Raw genomic sequence first — 7,569 nt, forward strand, 5'->3', positions numbered from 1 at the left:
AGAGAGGCTGGACTGAGGGCTTGAAGGCCTGTTGTAAGGCAGGTCCCTACCAGACATCACCGGCAACAATGTCGCTTATGGGCACAAACCCACCGTCGCCGGGCCAGACAGGACTGGCAAAAAGTGCTCTTCACTGACGAGTCACAGTTTTGTCTCACCAGGGCTTACACCGAGGCCTGTACTCTGGAGCGGGATCGATTTGGAGGGGGAGGGTCCGTCATGGTCTGGGGCGGTGTGTCACAGCATCATCGGACTGAGCATGTTGTCATTGCAGGCAATCTCAACTCTGTCCGTTACAGGGAAGACATCCTCCTCCCTCATGTGGTACCCTTCCTGCAGGCTCATCCTGACATGACCCTCCAGCATGAAAATGCCACCAGCCATACAGCTCGTTCTGTGCATGATTTCCTACAAGACAGGAATGTCAGTGTTCTGCCATGGCCAGTGAAGAGCCCAGATCTCAATCCCATTGAGAACGTTGGTGACCTGTTGGATCGGAGGGTGAAGGTTAGGGCCATTCCTCCCGGGATGTCCGGGAACTTGCAGGTGCATTGGTTGAAGAGTGAGGTAACATCTCACAGCAAGAACTGGCAAGTCTGGTGCAGTCCATGAGGAGGAGATGCACTGCAGTACTTAATGCCGCTGGTGGCCACACCAGATACTGACTGTTACTTTTGATTTTGACCCCCCCTTCGTTCAGGGACAAATTTTTTAAATATATTTTTTTACACCTTTATTTAACATGGCAACTCAGTTAAGAACACATTCTTATTTTCAATGACGGCCTAGGAACGGTGGGTTAACTTCCTTGTTCAGGGGCAGAACAACAGATTTTTACCTTGTCAGCTCGGGGGATCCATTCTTGCAAACTTACAGCTAAATAGTCCAACACTCTAACCACCTGCCTCTCGTTGCACTCCACAAGGAGCCTGCCTACTACACAAATACAGTAGAAGCCACGGTAAGTTGCTAGCTAGCATTAAACTTATCTTATAAAAAACAATCAATCAATCATAATCACTAGTTATAACTACACATGGTTGATGATATTACTAGTTTATCTAGCATGTCCTGCGTTGCATATGATCGATGCAATGCTGGGGGATGATTTAACAAAAGCGCATTTGCGAAAAAAGCACAATCGTTTGATGACTGTACCTAACCATAAACACCAATGGTTTTCTTAAAATCAATACACAGAAGTAAATATTTTTAAACCTGCATATTTAGCTAAAATATATCCAGGTTAGCTGGCAATATTAACCAGGTGAAATTATGTCACTTCTCTTATGTTCATTGCACACCGAGTCAGGGTATATGCAACAGTTTGGTCAGCCTGGTTCATTGCGAACTAATTTGCCAGAATTGTACGAAATTATGACATAACATTGAAGGTTGTGCAATGTAACAAGAATATTTAGACTTAGGGATGCCACCCATTAGATAAAATACCAAATGGTTACGTATTTCACTGAAATAATAAACATTTTGTTTTCGAAATGATAGTGTTACGCCTTGGTCTTAGTATTTTGTGTTTTCTTTAATTATTTGTTCAGGCCAGGGTGTGACATGGGGTTATTGTATTGTCGTATTGGGTTTTTTGTTGGCATTGGGATTGTGGTTGATTAGGGGTGTGTCTAGTATAGGCTTGGCTGCCTGAGGCGGTTCTCAATCAGAGTCAGGTGATTCTTGTTGTCTCTGATGGGGAACCGTATTTAGGTAGCCTGGGTTTCACTTTGTATTTCGTGGGTGATTGTTCCTGTCTCTGTGTAGTTTCACCAGATAGGCTGTATTAGGTTTTCACGTTCCATTTGTTGTTTTGCATTTGTAATAGTTATTTCATGTATTGCTCTTCATTTATTAAAGACATGAGTAACCACCACGCTGCATTTCGGTCCGACTCTCTTTCTACAAACGAAGAACGCCGTTACAGATATTTTCCGGATTCGAACATATTAATGACCAAAGGCTCGTATTTCTGTGTGTTATGTTATAATTAAGTCTGCGATTTGATAGAGCAGTCTGACTGAGCGATGGTAGGCAGCAGCACTTTAGTGCGTTTTGCCAGCAGCTCTTCACAAGCACAGCGTTGTTTATGACTTCAAGCCTATCAGCCTAATGGCTGGTGTAACCGATGTGAAATGGCGAGCTAGTTAGCAGGGTGAGCGCTAATAGCGTTTCAAACGTCACTCGCTCTGAGACTTGGAGTAGTTTTTCCCCTTTCTCTGCAAGGGCCGCGGCTTTTGTGGAGCGATGGGTAATGCTGCTTCGAGTGTGGCTGTTGTCGATGTGTTCCTGGTGTTACGGTTTTATTCGGTCGAAAGAGAGGAGGACCAAAATGCAACGTGGTTATAATTAAACATCTTTAATGAAATATGAAAAATACGAACAATATACAAAACAAGAAACGTGAAAAACCAAAACAGCCCTATCTGGTGCAACAAACACAGAGACAGGGACAATCACCCACCAAATACCCAAAGAATATGGCTGCCTAAATATGGTTCCCAATCAGAGACAACGATAAACACCTGCCTTTGATTGAGAACCACTCTAGGCAACCAGAGACTTACCTAGACTACTTCACTAACCACAATCCCATAACCTACAAAAAAAACCTAGACAAAACACACCACATAAATACCCATGTCACACCCTGGCCTGACCAAAATAATAAAGAAATCGGGTCGGGTTAATGCAGTAATCAACAGGGAATTGTAAACGGTACGTTACCTCATTAACCCTCCTCAGGACTTTAACTTCTTTGGGGTAGGGGGCAGTATTGGGTAGCTTGGATTAAAAAACGGCCCCAAATTAAGCTGCCTGCTACTCAGCCGTAAAAGCTAGAATATGCATATAATTAGTTCATTTGGATAGAAAACACTCTTTAGGTTTGTAGCTTTTCAACTCAGCCCCAATTGAAGAAAGTCCATGTAGCTACCTTCCACTTCATTTATACAGACAAAGGAATTGTATGGTTGGAACATTAATGACGTTTTACAGTATGTTAAAAACATTCTAAAGATTGATTCCATACTTAGTTTGGCATGTTTCTACGGGCTTTAACATAACTTTTTGAACTTTTTGTCCGACATACGGTGCGACCTGAACTCGCTTTTGGATTTGTTTACCAAACGCGCCTAACAAAAGAAGAATTTGGACATAACTGATGAACATTATCGAACAAATCAAACATTTATGGTGGAACTGGGATTCAGATCATCAAAGGTAAGTGAATATTTAAAATGCTATTTCTGAGTTATGTTGACTACCAAATATGGCTGGTATCTTTTTGGCTGCTTTGTTGTCTAAACGCTGTATTCAGATTATTGCATGGTTTGCTTTCTCCTTAAAGTTTTTACAAATCTGACACAGCGGTTGCATTAAGGAGAAGTTTATCTAAAGTTCCATGTATAATAGTCGTATCTTTATCAATGTTTATTATGAGAATTTCTGTAAATTGATGTGGCTCTCTGCAATATCACCGCATGTTTTAAAACGTAACGCGCCAATGTAAACTAAGATTTTTTATATAAATATGAACTTTATCAAACAAAACATACATGTATTGTGTAACATGAAGTCCCATGAGTGTCGTCTGATGAAGATCATCAAAGGTTAGTGTTAATTTTATCTCTATTTCTGCTTTTTGAGACTCCTCTCTTTAGCTGGAAAAGAATTGCTATTATTCTGTGGCTTGGTGGTGACCTATCAATCGTTTGTGGTGCTTTCGCTATAAATCCTTTTTGAAATCAGACACTGTGGCTGGATTAACAAGAATTGTATCTTTTAAATGTAAAATACTTGAATGCTTGAGGAATTTTAATTATGAGATTTTTGTTGTTTTGAATTTGGCGTCCTGCACTTTCATTGGCTGTTGCGGGGGAGTTCCGCTAGCGGAACGGGGTTCCACAAACCGCGGGCTCAGCTTCCGGCAGGGCAGGCGGAGGGGCAGGTTCCGGGTGGAGAGCCAGACCCGGTCGCCTGGGGAGAAAACAGGCGCCTCACTGTGGTGGAGGTTGTGCCGAAATCACTCATCCACCGCAGGAGCCTCGATCTGGCTCAGATGCCAAGGTGCCATGTCCAGCTGATACCCCAACACACACTGGAAAGGTGTGAGGTTAGTGGAGGAGTGGCGGAGGGAATCCTGTGCATACTCCGCCCAAGGTAGAAACTCCGTCCACACCCCCGCCCGATCCTGACAGTAACACCGCAGGAACCTGTCCACCTCCTGGTTGACCCTCTCCACCTGCCCATTTGCTTGAGACCGATACCCAGAGGTGAGACTGACTGTGACCCCCAGGAGAACGCCTTCCATACCTGTGAGGTGAACTGAAGGCCACGATCTGACACAATATCCTCCGGAATCCCATAGTGCCGGAAGAGATGTATAAACGTGCCGAGCCCACCTCCATCAGCTCTGGCCACAGAGCAGGGGTAGCCATGGGCTCCGAATTCCGTACAGGTCTTCTTCGGGAAAGCAGGAGGTTGTCCAACCGGGTCCGCCATGCTGATGAGCTGGTAGAATTACAGGTTGTCATAACGGCAGGCTAACTCCAGCTGTACCTGGTGGTAAATGGTGACCAGAGCCAACTCGTTCCATCCGGTTGAGGCCGCGATGATCCGGTACTCCAGGAAGAACTCCAAAGCGCTCCTAGATCCCTGGCATAGTCGGAGTAGACGCTCACCCTCCTCCCGGCCTTCCACAGGATGATCAAACATCGAGCGGAAGAGGAGGGTGAAGCGCGCTCGTAGGACTCGACCTCGGGTCCGCCCGTCTCCCAAGACCGCGGCACCCCAGTCCAGAGCCTATCCAGTCAGTGCCAAGATGACGGTGGCAAACCTGTCTCTTCAGCGAGGTACAACTCGCATTGTAGAAGGAACCCCTTGCATCTTGCTGGTGCACCGTCAAAGCGCTCCGGGAGGGACAGGGGTATTCCACGGACGGGCGGGGGTAGGTCGTGGTGTGGGAGCTGGTACCAGAATCGGTGCTGAGACTGGAGGGACTGCACACTCCCCTCCAAGCACAGGATGGTTGCCAGCACACTGTTCATGGCGATACCGAGTCTGGAGAGACAGTCCTCGTGGTGCTGTACTGTCCCTACAATGGTCGCTAGCGCAGTCTTTCCTGCGGTCTCCATTTTGCGGGTCAGTTATTATGTATAAAGGATTTTGGAGACAGGCGCAGGAATACACAATAGGGTTTTTTAATACACCCAAAACAAACACGTATACAAAAATACTGGGCTGTACCCAAACAAAAGAGTGTGGGTAAACCTCATTGACTGACACAGAATGATACCCGTAATACACAATATATATATATAGGGTACAGCATTACAGCTGCACTAACACATAGGTATTCACACCACCAACGGACATGGGAACAATAACCGACAAAGACAGAGGGAACAGAGAGCACATATATAACATACTAGTCAGGGGAAATGGGAATCAGGTGTGTGTAATCAGACTAGAAAGCCGGTGACATAGACCTGGCAGTGTGGTGCCAGGACAACAAACTCTCTCAACGCCATTAAGACCAAGGAGCTGATCATGGACTACAGGAAAGAGCATACTGGTTGTATCACTGTCTGGTATGGCAACTGCACAGCCCTCGACCGAAAGGCCCTACAGAGGGTGGTGCAGATGGCCCACGCATCAGTGGGGACGAGCTCCCAGCAATCCAGGACGTACAGTACATGCCAGGCGGTGTCTGAGAAAGGCCCGACCGAGACATGGACTGTTCTCCATGCTCCCGTCCGGCAGGCGGTAATGGTGGATCAAGGCTCAGACCAACAGGCTCCTAAACAGCTTCTATCCCCAGACCACAAGACTGTTAAAATGACTAACAATTACTGCTCTCCCTCAGACTGTCCACACTGACTCTATGCCCATCCACAGGTCTCTACCCACTCAAACACACACCTTCACTGTCACTGCTAATCACACGCACTCACATACACACATACACCCTCACACATACACCCTCACACATAACTGACGGCACACACTTACACCCCCTTACACCTACGCTGTTGCTAATATGATTATTGAGTCAATTTATTACCAGCATTACACTGCCATTCTTTGATTATTGATTACCATTCAAATGTATATATTTATCCTGCTTACTAGTCAGTATTACTCCTGTTTACATGTACAGTACCTTCGGTGTCACGACTTCCGCCGAGGTCCGTCCCTCTCCTTGTTCGGGTGGCGTTCGGCACCCGATCTCACCAGCTACAAACAGACACCTTTACATTCAGAAAGTATTCAGACCACTTGACTTTTTCCACATTTTGTTAGGTTACAGCCTTATTCCAAAATAGCTTAAATATTTTTTTCTCCTCAATCTACACACAATACCCCATAATGACAAAGCAAAAACAGGTTTAGACATTTTTGCAAATTTATTCAAAAATAAAAACTTAAATATCACATTTACATAAGTATTCAGACCCTTTACTCAGTACTTTGTTGATGCACCTTTGGCAGCGTTTACAGCATCGAGTCTTCTTGAGTATTATGCTACAAGCTTGGCACACCTGTATTTGAGGAGTTTCTCCCATTCTTCTCTGCAGATCCTATCAAGCTCTGTCAGGTTGGATGAGGAGCGTTGCTGCATAGCTACTTTCAGGTCTCTCCAGAGATGTTCGATCAGGTTCAAGTCCGGGATCTGGCTGGGTCACTCAACTCCTGCGTTGTCTTGGTTTGTGCCTAGGGACGTTGTCCTGTTGGAAGGTGAACTTTCGCCCCCAGTCTGAGTTTCTGAGCGCTCTGGAACTGTTTTTTATCAAGGATCTCTCTGAACTTTGCCCCGTTCATATTTGCCTTGATTCTGACTAGTCTCCCAGTCACTGCTGCTGAAAAACATCTTCACAGCATGATGCTGCCACCACCATTCTTCACCATAGGTATGGTGCCAGGTTATCTCCAGACGTGATGCTTGGCATTCAGGCCAAAGATTTCAATCTTGGTTTCATCAGACCAGAGAATCTTGTTTCTCATGGTCTGAGGGTCCTTTATGTGCCTTTTGGCAAACTCCTGAGAAGTGGCTTCCATCTGGCCAATCTTCCATAAAGGTCTGATTGGTGTCGTACTGCAGAGATGGTTGTCCTTCTGGAAGGTTCTCCCATCTCCACAGTGGAACTCTGGAGCTCTGTCAGAGTGACCATAGGGTTCTTGGTCACCTCCCTGACCAAGGTCCTTCTCCCCCGATTGCTCAGTTTGGTCGGGCAGCCAGCTCTAGGAAGAGACTTGGTAGTTCCAAACGTCTTTCATTTAAGAATGATGGAGGCCACTGTGTTCTTGGGGACATTCAGTGATGCATAAATGTTTTGGTACCCTTCCCCATATCTCGACACAATCTTATCTCAGAGCTCTACGGACAATTTCTTCGACCTCGTGGCTTGGTTTTTGCTCTGACATGAAGTGTCAACTGTTTGACCTTATATATACAGGTGTGTGCCTTTCCAAGTCATGTCCAATCAATTAAATTGACCACAGGTGGACTCCAAATCAAGTTGTAAAACCATCTCAAGGATGATCGATGGAAACAACTGAGCT

This window comes from Oncorhynchus keta, chromosome 34 (assembly GCF_023373465.1).
Source record: "Oncorhynchus keta strain PuntledgeMale-10-30-2019 chromosome 34, Oket_V2, whole genome shotgun sequence".
Classification (NCBI taxonomy): domain Eukaryota; kingdom Metazoa; phylum Chordata; class Actinopteri; order Salmoniformes; family Salmonidae; genus Oncorhynchus; species Oncorhynchus keta.